The sequence below is a fragment of the Stenella coeruleoalba genome, assembly GCF_951394435.1.
Source record: "Stenella coeruleoalba genome assembly, chromosome: 9".
Lineage (NCBI taxonomy): Eukaryota > Metazoa > Chordata > Mammalia > Artiodactyla > Delphinidae > Stenella > Stenella coeruleoalba.
The window spans coordinates 26,954,385-26,968,468 of NC_137155.1; the positions used below are offsets into that span (position 1 = coordinate 26,954,385).

The 14,084-nt window shown below is 36.3% G+C and overlaps 1 protein-coding gene across 10 annotated transcripts in view; it reads right to left on the reverse strand.

The window, feature by feature from the left end:
- SEMA3A (semaphorin 3A) overlaps positions 1–14,084 on the reverse strand; it is an 859,827-nt gene that overhangs the window by 539,356 nt on the left and 306,387 nt on the right. The window contains exon 1 of one of the 10 annotated variants that reach the window (XM_079931564.1): positions 10,782–10,835. The exons of the other annotated variants lie outside the window; for them this stretch is intronic. The gene's annotated coding sequence lies outside the window, so the exon portion shown is untranslated. Of the gene's footprint in view, positions 1–10,781; positions 10,836–14,084 lie in introns of those variants that run through there. 10 annotated transcript variants of the gene reach the window in all.

Below are 14,084 nucleotides of genomic sequence, written 5' to 3' on the forward strand. Positions count from 1 at the left end.
TTAATTAATGGCAAGTCCTGCGCGGGGCTGGTGAACTAGAAACCTTAATCTTCCTTTAAAATCATTTTCCATTAAGATATTCATATTCCTAGTTTTCCTTACCTTTAAACTCTAATAAAAGAAATGCAACTTAAATTCTTTCTGAGTCAAGATGACACAGATTAACACAAGTAACAGTCTCCACTTACTGAACTCTTAACGTCACAACCACCCCAACAATAAATCCAATGTCATCCCTATTTTTCAGCTTTGAAAAGGACCAGAAAACTTATGGGCCTGAGGTTACACAGCAAATGAGTGGCAGAGTACAGAGTGGAACCCAAATCTCTCTCTCCAAAGTTGTATACTAAAGTTATAATGGAGAGAAGATAGAAAAAAAATGTTGCTCCTAGGAGTGGACATTTAAGTTGATTTCTGAAGAATTTTATCTTCTCAGAGCCTACAATGAGAAGAGAGGGGGAAGAACATTTAGAAAGAAAGTAGAATCACTACAATGGCCTAAGTCAAAATAGCATGTTTGATAGGTTTAAGAATAAAAGTCGTGAATGAGAGGTCTCATAAAGTGAGATAATGCCAAAGAAGCAGGCAGGTATAAATCATTTAGGGTCTTAAGATCCATGGTAATAATTTGCTTTTTTCCCCCTAATTGTAATAAGAATTCATAAGAAGATTGTAAATGGAGAGGTGATATGATCTTACATTTTGAAAAGATCACTGTAATTGGTGCATAAAGATTAGACTATAAGGACTTCCCTGGTGGCACAGTGGTTGAGAATCTGCCTGCCAATGCAGGGGACACGGGTTCGAGCCCTGGTTCGGGAAGATCCCACATGCCGTAGAGCAACTAAGCCCGTGCGCCACAACTACTGAGCCCACATGCCACAACTACTGAAGTCCACGCACCTAGAGCCCGTGCTCCACAACAAGCCACCACAATGAGAAGACCGCACACCACAACGAAGAGTAGCCCTCGCTTGCTGCAACTAGAGAAAGCCCGCATGCAGCAAAAAAGACCCAACGCAGCCAAAAACAAAACAAAACAAAACAAAAAAAGATTAGACTATAGAGAAAAGATATCAAAAATGGGTAAAGTTACATAAGAATGATACATTAAAATGTTTCATTTAGTTGCTTTTGAAGCATAAAGGTAGGGGAAGACATTTTATTATATAATCTATATATTTTTAAGTTTTGAAATCAGACAAAGACAAATATCATATGATATTGCTTATATGTGGAATCTAAAAAAAATGGTATAAATGAACTTATTTACAAAACAGAAATAGAGTCACACATGTACGTATGGTTACCAAGGGGGAAAGGGAGGGACGGATAAATTGGGAGATTGGAATTGACATATACACACTACTATATATAAATTAGGTAACTAATAAGAACTTACTGTAAAGCACAGTGAACTCTACTCTGTACAGTAGTGAACAATACTCTGTAATGACCTATATGAGAAAAGAATCTAAAGGAGTGGATATAGGTATATGTATACCTGATTCACTTTGCTGTACAGCAGAAACTAACACAACATTGTAAATTAACTGTACTCTAATAAAGATTAATTTAAAAATGTTTGAAGCAGGAGCATGCATTCCTATTAACAAAATAAACAGAGCATTGGAGTAGGAAGAGTCGTTTCAAAGCAACTTGATTATATTGAAGTTTTCTCTTAAGTTTTAACAGGGACCTGAGCTATGGGAGGAGCAAGTGTAGAGACCCACAGAGTGTCCTATAAAAGTCATCTACTGTATGGTTCTAAGAGATAAAGAGACTTAAGTTTTGACCCTACCATTATTGAAATCTATAATTATACATAAGTGCATCTGGAATGTGTACAACTTTAAACAAATCACATAAATTATTTTATTATCAGTTCCTTGTATATTAACGGGAAGACGATGGGGCAAGGGAAGGGGAAACAGGGAGCTGGTGCTCAACGGCTATAATGTTTAGGTTATGAAAGATGAATCAGTTCTAGAAATCTGCTGTACAACATAGTGTCTACAGTTAACAATTCAGCACTATTGACATAAAATTTTGTTAAGAGAGTAGATCTCAAGTTAAGTGTTCTTATCACAAAATAAACATACAGAAAACAAAAAATAGTTGAAGGAAACTTTTGAAAGTGATAAGCATGTTTCTTACCTCGAGTGTTGTGACGGTTTAATAGGTGGTGTATGCATATTCCAAACTCATCAAATTATATGCACTAAATGTCATCTTCTGATTTTTTTGGTAATATTAGTTATACCTCAATAAAGCACAAAAAATATGGGAAGATCATACAAGATCAGTGACTTTCAAGTTGTTCCTGTTAGTCCTGAGTGTTCTGCAGAAATGGAGGTGTCTTCAAACTGGGTGAAGGTTGACTGTCCAGGGAAGGACCTCCTCATGTCCCCCTCCCCAATTAATTGGCTCCATATTTTTTGGTCTTATGTGTTAGACTTGTAATATTTCACTTGAATGAAGCTAAAACATACTGAAAATCATTGCAAAATTATCTCTGAGATTACTCTTAGATACAGTATGATATGATCTACCATTGACTTTCTTTTCTCCTTTTATAGATATTATTCATAGGTGTTCTCATGCACGCTACTGCTACCTAAATAAATATAATTTTCATTTTTTATTTCTAATATAGTCTTGACCCATGCTCATGGATGATTTCCAACTGCAGATGTCTATCTGAAACTCTCAGAAAGATCCCAAACTCAAGATACTAAAAATAAAATACGGATCCCTCTTCACTTATTTCTTATCGCTCAAGTCAGAAAACCAGAAAAGTCATATAATCCTCATATTTTCACATTCCATTATATGTTCCTGAGTCCTATATTCTACCTCCAAATACCTACCAAATCTACTCCATCCACTTGGCCTACTGCCTTCATTACAAGCATTAACGTTTCTTTTAGAAGATATTAAATAGTTTTTTAAATGACCTCCTTGAATTTCTTCTTCCTCTCCCAGCACATTTGTCCAAACCTCAGCTCAAAACTATCTCGAAACTATCTGATCATATCGCTCTCCTTATAATGGCTTCCCAGTTTTTCCAGGACACACTTCATAGCCTGGCATAGCTGCTCACACCACAAAAATTAATCACTCACTGGGTACCAATCACTCCTTTTGGTGCTTTAACGTTAAACTGGTATGTGGAACAAGTTTGCTTGTGACATCAAAATGAGACTTCACTTTTGTATCCTGTTCAAAAGCACTGTCTATGAAGGTTATATTTTCCTGTCCATGAAAGAAAACTGACAAGCCCATGAATTCTCTGCCCTTTCTTAAGTAAACGATAGCTCTTTGATCACCTTAGGTCACAAAACACAGCCTCCATTTAGAATTAGAATATACGTCTCCATTTAAGATGACCCTGACTTAGGGCTTCCCTGGTGGCGCAGTGGTTGAGAGTCCGCCTGCCAATGCAGGGCACACGGGTTCGTGACCCGGTCCGGGAGGATCCCACATGCCGCGGAGAGGCCGTGCCCGTGAGCCGTGGCCGCTGGGCCTGCGCGTCCGGAGCCTGTGCAAAGATGAGCCTGACTTAGCAACAGATCGTATTCCAACTGCCAGCTCAGGTCAGCCTCGGGCTGGAGGGCTGGTTGGTACCTTGGATCTGGAAGATCGTAAAAGCTGACTGCTTTTACTGGAGTGCCTATGTGAGTGATTCAGCTGTCCCCAGCTGGGACCCTCTCACCTGCAGCTCCCCTCTCTAGGGTTGAGGTGATGCAGGTAGCACCACTTCACTCCCTATTCCTGTTAGAATGGATGCCCAGAGGCTGGCAACTACTCTTTTTAACATAATTTCCTCATAAAACCTCCTCCTTTCTCTTTGCACTCAGCTAATAAACAGTCTCAAAGTGCAAGCAATTTCAAAGGATTACCAGTGTTCAGAAATTCCCTTTAAAAATCTACATGTGATGATTTGGCACCTCAATTAACAATTTTGCATTTTTCAGTTTTTGTCGTGTAGTTGAAGTTTCAATTTTAGTATGAGTTATTTAATTTACTCCTTAGCATAATTCTATAAGGGAGAAATCTAATCACCTTTGTGCACATGTGGAAACTGATGATAAGAGGTATTAAATACATTTTTGTAAGATGCAGACCATATAATGACTAAGTCAGAAATCCATTCCAGGCATTGGACACTGGGTCCATGACCCTAAACACTGAACTATACAGACTTTCATGAAATTTCTTTTATGACCTAGCCTCTATCTACTTTTAAAGCCACTTTCACATTTTCAGTGCATTCCAACATCATTGAACTTCTAAGAACTCCTTTTCACTTACCACCCTTTCCTCACCTCCTGCCTTCACGTGGCCTTTACCAGAAATGGCCTTCTCCTTTTCTTCCTTTGATGGTGATTACATACTGAATTCTTATTCAAGACAGCTGCTTTCTTAACCTCACCAAAAGGCTTACATGCTTCCTTCAACATGACTGTGAATAAAAGTATTATAGTAATATTTTCTATTCTTTAATAGTCTATTTACATTTCTGTCTCTCCTGCTAAAACTTTGAGCCCAAAGCAGATAGAGACTATATTCATCAAGCCCTAAAGGAAATGTTTGTTGAATGAATAAATGATAGACTCAATGTAAGCTACCAGTGGTGAGATGAAATTCTTGCTAAGAATGAAATTGTGACAGAAGAGCAAATCTTTGGAAATGATCTAGCCCAACAAACTCATTTAAGAGTCAGGAAAATTTAGGGCCACAGAGGAAAAGTTACCTATTGGAGGCACCCAATATTGTATTTTTAATTTGGAACTCTCTCTTCTCCACATCTTGGGAGTTTTTGCATTCCTTATTCGTACAAAGCTTTCAGCAAGATCATGTGGCACAAAGCCAGCATGCAGAACCCTTACCCCCATCTTTCTAAGACCTAGCAGATGTGACCAGGCTGCGCCAGGACCACCTGGGAGTCATTCCTAAGCGGCAAGGCTGTCACACTTATGTAAAGGTTATAACTTCAATCCACAGCAGGTGCTTAGTTTACTGCATTTAAGGTAATTACAAAGGCACTTTGCTAGGTTCTTAGATGCAATGAAACTTGGATCTTCATTTAATGCTCATATCACAGTAACAATGTTAACCGGGATTGCTCTCTCTCTTTGTTTTTATCAACTATTTAAGTCAGTGGTTTTCTGTTATCTATAACTTTTATAGGGAGTCCTTTCCAGGGATAACGTATAAATTAGGAATGAGTAAATGAATGAACAAATGTATGTTACCAGTTAAGACGAATGATTTAAAAATAAAAATTAGTGAGAGGGAGAGAGATTGCTGCTTACCATCACGTTCAGTAAAGGTTGGTGCTAGATTAAACAATCTGGTTCCAAAGTTTTTCTGATAAAGATTTATGACCACTGGATTCACATCAAAAGCAGTTTTTGTTTTCTTTTTTAAAAAACTGTCTCTCTGAGGTAAAATACTCTCATTTTTGAAAAAGCTAGATGAGCTTTAGTGTTGAATTTTGCTTGCTTTTCAAATTTTGATCATGATAACATTGAGATATATATATATACATCAATGATATATATCAGTATACACACACATATATATAAAAGCATAGACAATTTTCTTTTTTTCATTTTAATTCAGGAATAGTAAATAAAATGGTTAAAATTGAAGAAATTTTTTTTTTTTTTTTTTTTTTTTTTTTTTAATGGTACATGGGCCTCTCACTGCTGTGGCCTCTCCCGCTGCGGAGCACAGGCTCCGGACGCGCAGGATCAGTGGCCATGGCTCATGGGCCCAGCCGCTCCGCGGCATGTGGGATCTTCCCAGACTGGGGCACGAACCCGTGTCCCCTGCATTGGCAGGCAGACTCTCAACCACTGCGCCACCAGGGGAGCCCTTGAAGAAATTTTTATTAAACATTTTTGACCTGGAGAGGTTAGAGAAATGATTATTTCTTTTAAAAAATTGAAATAGGCTGACCTGAAAAGCATACTACATGTGATTTAAAAGTAATGTTCATGGTTTATGTATTGATATTTTGAATAATAAACTTTCTATCCCTCTCTAGGAAAAGGAAAAGTGTGGCTGTGTATATGAATGATGCAATATTACTTCCTGTCTTTGGGAGACCTTTGCTCTTGTTAGTGTTGTTATCCCATTCGACTGTAACCCCGTAATCTTTAAAGAATGTTTTTGGTCATGGGCCTTCACCTTCCAGTGATTTCATCCAGTTACGGTTTCCATAGGCTTTACCGGTTTAAACAAAAGAAAAGAGTAGACCATCTGAACAAAATAAAATGTCACCATTAAATTGGTTTTTGTAGCTTAAGGTACAGTGTAATGATATTTTTCCAGCAGCTGCTTTCAGTTGGATTTAAAGTTTAGAAAAAGCTTTGTATATGATACAAAATAATAAAGTACAGGTTGCTTACTTCCTTCTTTTATATCTCAGAACATAAGGAAACTTTTTGTGCTTTTACATGGTAACTGATGATCATTAAACAAATATTTGGTTGCTGTTAACCTAAATCATGGCCCGCATGTGCTACATGGGGTATATCGGAAAGTGCTTTTGAAAAAAGTAAAAGCATTCATCTAATAAATATGGCTGTAACTTGGGTCAATTTGTATGACTTCTCACATACAATTGATTCCTTTTATATAGTAGTTTAATTAGTTATGGAAAATGAGATGTCTTAGTGATAAATCTGTTGTTATTACCGAGAGGCAAGAAGTTCTTTCATATAATCACAGTAATTAATTTTATTCCCCAACCATGCTGATATTTGTTCTATTCATGAAGAATACAGACTTTAGAAAAATATGAACTTAAAAATAATCAGAAGTAATGGTTTTCTGTGCTATTAATCTTTTCAAAAAATTGTTAATGAAATATAAAGAGTAAAATGAAACAAAAACATTTAATAGTTAAACAAAAATTAAAGTAGAAAATCTTTCATTACATTTTAGATTAGCACGGTGAAAAATATTCACCAGTTACTAAATTTACTGTTGGATAATCTAATAAAGAATGGGAAGAAGAGAAAAAAAATCATTAGGAGATTCCGTAATTGCTTGGAATTCCTGTATTGTTATAATTTATAAAGAGTTCATAAATCCTCTACTGTTTCTATTATCAGAAATTTCAAGGTCAAAACTAAATAACTAGAAGTGCTTTTCTTGTAAACAATGCCCTTAATAATACTCATTTTTATTTTCCTTTTATTTGGTCAAATTTGTGTTCCTAATCAAAAATACGTTTCATTCTATATTAGAACTAGGTTGTGTGATAAAGTATTTGAGGAGACGTAAATGACCCTGTAGTCAGTAGGAGACAGTAACAATTGTGAAATACTGTTAATTTTTTTTTTTTTAAATAATAAATTAAAAAAAACCAAACACTATGGAAGGTGAGAAGATGTAAGAATGCAGACTGGGCCTTGGCAAGGTGGGTCTCCCCTTGCCATGACCCAGTGATTTAATGTAAGGAAAAAGCATGATGAATTCAAAGATGAGACTGTGAGTTCATGCTAAACACCTGAGGCTTATATACAGATAATAGCTAACAGTTACATACTTCTGTATGGTATATAGCAAGGTTTATAACACAAATCCCAGAACTCCTTCTCCAATTATCTTTTAATTTTTTAACACTTCTTATTTAGCAATATTCCTTAGCGTAAACTCTAGAAAGAACGCTCTAGGAATAAAAGTAGGCCTGTCCCAACCTTGCCCCCATTCATCCATTTGGCTGCCTGAGTGAGAGTTGAATTCTTTCTCCTTCAAGATTGTACTTGATATATATATATATATATATTTTATAATTGGATTTCATATATAAAATTATTTGGGTCAGAGGGAAAAATAGATTATGATTCTTTACTGGCTAGCAAGCAGTAAAGATATGAACACTGAGAGCAGACAGAGGAAGAGAAAAAAAGAGAGATGTCCCTAGTTTAACAGACCTTCCAACAAGCAAGTAGAAAGACTAAAATGGGGAATTATGATATTTTAATCATTTATTCCAGCAAAAACTCTGACGTTCAAAACCAGCAATACACAAAAAAAGAAAGTATTCTTAAGCCAGAAAGACACTGGGATTAAATCATTTTCCCTGTCTTTTGTGATGTTTCTTTCCTGTCCTGAGCCATAACGTATTAATGCTTGTGAGCGGCCTTGCAGGCGAAATGATATTAAACTGTGTGTGTGTGTGTTATCCCCAGCAGAATTTCTTTTTAGCAATCAGGGTGACTGCTTGACACAATATCATTTTAAAAGACCACATTTTTCTGACTCACCATATTTATATCTCCTTTAATAAACAGATATATAAAGCTTTAAAACAGTGCAAGGAAATCTCTAAAGGAGGATCTTTAGGTGTCTTTTTCTGTGTAAGATTTTTAATAAAATGTTGAAATTGTTGCTTAATGTCAATATAACTTATTTTTCGTGGCACAGAGGAATAAATAGATGTGGGAAGAATCAAAAGACCTTGACATCTATAGTGATGTCAAAAAAGCAAAGCTTAGATTTGTAGGACAATAATTCTAGTCTTTCGAGAGAGATAAAAATAGATTGTGTTAGCAACCTATCCCAATGGCTTTATATCCTCATGGGAGAGAGAGAGAATGAAAGCGTTACGAAACCTAGACCTGGAATTGCTAGAGTGCAACAAAATCCCCAATTCCCCCAGCCAAAAAGAGACAGTCTAAACCATGCATACTTTTGTGCATTTTTTTTTTTTCTTGGTTTCTAGGGAAACATGCTTTTAAACCTAAGGCTGACTTGGGAAATCCTTTTTTAGATCTCTTGTTCCTATAAAAATGTGCTGCTTCTAATTGTGAACAACACGTTAGGAATAGTGGTCCTCCAAATCATCTGACTCAATTTTTTTCCCCCTCAGTAGCTTAGGTTAATGCCCAGGACTATTATTAATTGCACTGACTTGACACTGATTGCTAACTAAATTTAATAGAGTTTTAAGAGACTAACTCAGTGAACAGTAGTAGATAGCTCTGGGGATTACTTAACCTCAAACTGAGTGCCCAGTCTATAATAAAATAATATATATGGCCATTAATAGAAAAAAAGGATTTGTGAATACATGTGTGCTTATATGTCCATATAAATAATATCAAGAGAAATGGTAACATTTTTCATGAATTGAGGAAAAGTTAGCTGAGAGTCAGGAGCTACAAAGAAAAACATGTGGTGCATTGTCTTATTTCCCTATCCCAACACGTTTCAGGAAGAGGCAGAAACTTGAGGTAGGCTTGGACATCAATGGGACATGGATCTGGGGTAAGGAGGACTTAAAGTAAACATCTAGACATTAAAGGCAAAGAAATCTTAGTCAGCATCTTAATTAATTAAGAAATAGCTTAAAACTCATTGCATTTTTACTGGTCATAAAGCTGCTGACCTTTGTTCTTTTTTTTTTTTTTTTTTTTTTGCAGTACACAGGCCTCTCACTGTTGTGGCCTCTCCCGTTGTGGAGCACAGGCTCCAGACGCGCAGGCTCAGTGGCCATGGCTCATGGGCCTAGCCGCTCCATGGCATGTGGGATCTTCCTGGACCGGGGCACGAACCCGTGCCCCTTGCATCGGCAGGCGGACTCTCAACCGCTGCGCCACCAGGGAAGCCCTGTTCTATTTTTTAATCTATAGTTTGCTTGTCTTTTACCCCATCACATTCTCCAGCCTTCTTCAGATAAAACATGACCCCCATCTTTACCAGATAAGACATTCAATGTTTGTCAAATTACAAAATACCTCTAAATGTTTTACAGCAAAACAAAAATCTTTTAAACAGACTCATATGCCAAGAACGATCACATAATTTAGTAAGGGGTAAATCAGTATTCTGCTCTTAAACTTTTACAACATACTTCACCATATTATGTTAGGGGAACATAAACTCACTAAACCAAGGCTACAGATAATAGCAATAGGTTTTAACAATGGAAAAAGGGAAATCTCAAACATAATGAAACACTGACATTAAAGAAGTAAAGTAATACTCCCTCCCCAAAATGGCAGATAATAGAATTAACAACAGCTTTCAAAATTGCTGTCAGTTTAGAGCGACACACATATTGTTGGTAACACTCCAGAGTGGCAGTAAGAAGGGTATCGTATATTGTATATCGGTGTTACAAAACTGGACTTTGAAGTTAGATGGGTCTGGGTCTGAATCACAGCTCTGCCACTATCTCTAGATATGAACCTAAATAATTTACTTAATCTCTTTGAATCACCATATGTGTTTTCTTCATAGAGATATTGCTTCGATTTAATAATAAAAACAGACACACACACACACACACACACACACACGTGTTAACAACCTATATACACAGTTAGGCAGAGTACCCAATACCTACTTACTAAATATGTTTCCTCCCTCTTACTCCCTCTTAAGTTTTTAACATTGATTTCTGTGTCTAATCACTTTATTTTCCATAATTTTAACTTATAAAGGAATAAGATTATAGAAACAAAAGAAATGGGAAAGACTAAAATGCCATCCATGAATAAATCTTAGTATTCCATATTTAAGTCAAATATAATACACGTTTTAATTACCATGAGAATGGATGGATAAAAATATCCAATCAATCAGACAGTGAAGAAACTAAAAAAGAATTTAAAATCATAAATAAGAGCCCTAACACTATGGGTATTATCTTAAACATTGGTTGTAAGAGGAAATTTTTAAATAAAAAAATTAAAAAACAAATATAATTCAAAACACTATACTGAGGCAGGAATGAGTCATAATTCTATCCTCCATACCTTTATTGAAGGAAGAGTCCAGATGCCTGAGACACACACAGGTCTGGATCTTGTTGGAGACCCGGATCAGTTCAAAACCCTACAAGGCTGTGTATGTTCCATCATTGCAACAACGGCTCTCAGTCTCATTTGCTAGGATTTTCCCACCTCCTAACTCTTTCACTTTCTTTATCTCCCGGCCTTTGAAAAAGACAGTTTCTTTCAGCTTTCTCTATGATATAATAAAGATAATGATATGATTAGAGAAAATAAATGAGCTAAACCTGAAATTTCCTTGCTAAGGGAAACAGTCTTCCCATATTTTAAATGAAAAAAAAAATGGATTAAAGATGCAAATTGTGTGTATGACAAAATTAGCACCAGGTAGAAACTGCACCTAGAATAGGGGCTTTCCTGTATGGCGAAGCTGGTCATTGAGACAAGTGAAACTAAAGTTAGTTCTTTTCAAAAAGGTAGGTTGTTTCCCAGATAGTGAAAGGACTACAGGAAACACAGGTGAGAAATTCTGCTTCCTGCTTGGCTTGTACAGAATTCCGGGGGCGGGAGGGCGGGTAGATTTCCTCATCTGACAGTTATGCCAAGGACTGCTCTTTTTTTTCTGGAGAAATATTTGCAATCATTTTGAAATGAGTACAACTATTCCCCCCATGTAGCAGCTTGTACACTTGACATTTTAATCCTCTAGGTGGGTATAATAAGGAATACGACTTTTTTCCTCCTCAGGAGTGTGAGAACTGGTGCATTCAGAACCCAAAGGACAGAAGAGAACTGAATTATTACTATTTGGCACCTACATAGTGTGTTTCCTCCGAAGAGCGGGAAGCACGTCATAAAATGCTAATTAATAGCTAGTGTTCTTCAGTAAATCCCTAGAGACAGCAAGTGCAGGTGATGATCTTACAGCCTCACGTCTACCCTGGGGGAAAAAGCCCCATCCACAGTAAAAACTGAGAAAAAGTACAAAGGACCAGTGGGAATGAATGTTTGTATTGGGTCAGAAGAATTGTCCCTCTACTTCAAGGGATCAGAGAGCTTTGGAGAAATGTGAGAAGTTTAAAAAACGTGAAAAAGGGACTGGAAAAAGAGGCAAAACCTTTAAAGGTACAAGAGAAGAAAATAGAGAGGATGAGGAAAAAACAGTGAAACATCTGTGACATCATGTTTCTTCCAGAGGGCCTCAGATGGGCTAGAGGTGCCAGAGTTCTCACGCCCATCCGCAGGAGTGCTAGGTCCCAGGAGTGCTGGAGCTGGGATGTGGAGGGGTGGGTACGGCCCCTTTCACACTCCCTGGTGAAAGTGTATTTTGACAATACACAGTCAATCTGAAATTTCCCTGCAATGATGAATCTTTAGGTAGGCAGAATCTGTTTTTGCAGTTGGTTTGTTTTTTATGTCTGCTTGTGTGTGTGTTTGTTCATTTGGTGTGAGGGTGTGTGTGAATGTGATGAGTGGTTATGATGTTTCTTCTCGTTGGTGTTAGGGTGATGGTGGTGTGTTGACTTGCTGTCTTAAGACTGAAAAACCAATATGAAACAGATACCATTTTTCTTAAATTCCTTTCTGCTAAACATCTGAACAAATCTCAAGTGAGGAAAATGCAATCGTCACACAGATGTTGAAACAGACTTCATTGGGTTGGGCAGGACACTCTGACCTAACTCTTACAGATAACAGAAGATCAAAATGGATTTCAAGAACAGTCTTTAAGGAAGAAAATTCACATAACATGCAACCTGGTGGTTTAATTAGGAAGTAGGAGGCATCCCTATTTATTTGTTGCTCAATCTTTTGTAAGTAATTAAACCTAAGCAAATATTTTGTTAACTGATAGGCGATGTGCACAGAAATATGGATTTACTTATAGAACTCCTGATTACCTGGGCACTCATTCCTGTTCGCACATGAAACACTAGGGTCAAAGCAAGAGAGTTCTCCCTATTCCTCCCTACAGAATAGTCTCTGCCCTAGCAGTTTCCTCTAAAATGTTTCAGCATTAATCTTATGGGCTCCTTTGTTCTTCTGGTAAGCTTTATCTCTAGTTTTAATACAAATCTAGGTTAAACTTCATTTTGGAGAAACATGCAAATAAAGCCAGATTTACAGAAAAGACAATATTCACGGTAGCAATTTTTGATTTTCATAGAAGTTTTATATTTCCTTAGAAATTATGGATAAGGTGAAGAAAGTTAAAGAATCTTTTAAATATGTCTCAGTTGTCCATATGTAGAGCTAACAACCAGCAGAGTGATAAACTTTGAAGTTAGCTTTATTAAATTAGACTGACAGTGCTTAATTGGAAGAATTAAATAATTTATTCAGCAAATAAAATGAATATTTAATATATGCAAGGCATTCAGGTGCCCAAGTGAAAAGATAAAAATGATAAACAAATATAAAAATTCTGTCTTTTACTAATACTGGATATATTATTTTGCTATTTAAATATTTAGCTATTAAAATAAATTATTAGAATCTTTTGTTTCTCATGCAGACTAATAAATAGCCCAAAAGTGATACAGTTAAAGTAGAAAAACGTAGAAAAGAATTTGCATTTTATATAGTCCAGACTCTTTAAATCGCCCCTGAGAATCCAGTGTAAGACACTAACTTGCACAATTCCAGATGTTTAGTTTGTACTTAACAGTGTTATCAGAAACTTAAGCTTTTCTTGTAACTTGGGTACAATTCCTAACCAAGTTCTGTAGGAAGAAAAATTAAGAACATTTTAATCAGTTTTCCAGTATTCAGCCTCTACCATAGCATTTAATATTCATATTAAAGGAAAGATACTTGTATTATTACTAGTTGCTCTTCCACAAGTAAAAGGCAGCATAGAACAGTATCTGCCACATGTTTGAAAAAGAAAATAATTCAAAAATACATCCTAAATACATTTACAGCACTGTCTTGACAACAGAATGACATATAATACTCTTGAAGTAATGGAGTTCCTCAACTAATGTTACTCAGATGAATAAATGTGTACATTGGAAAGGCATTCGGCAAAGATGAAGGACAGAAACTTACTTCCATTTATTTGCTCAAATTCTGAGCTAAATCTACATATATGTTTTATCACTTTGTGTGAAAAGAACGTTAACGTATACAGATATGTCTAAGTTATTTTCCCATGTATATAGTGACGTGGGAATATGGAATCTACTAAATAAAAAGCAAAACAGTTCATTTGTATGGTCTTAGGATCTTTATACCTCTAAGAGCATCCTCAGGGCCATGAATGAACAAATGACAAAAATGCTTAGAGAGTGAAATGAACATATGGAAGTAATTTCTGGGAAAGCT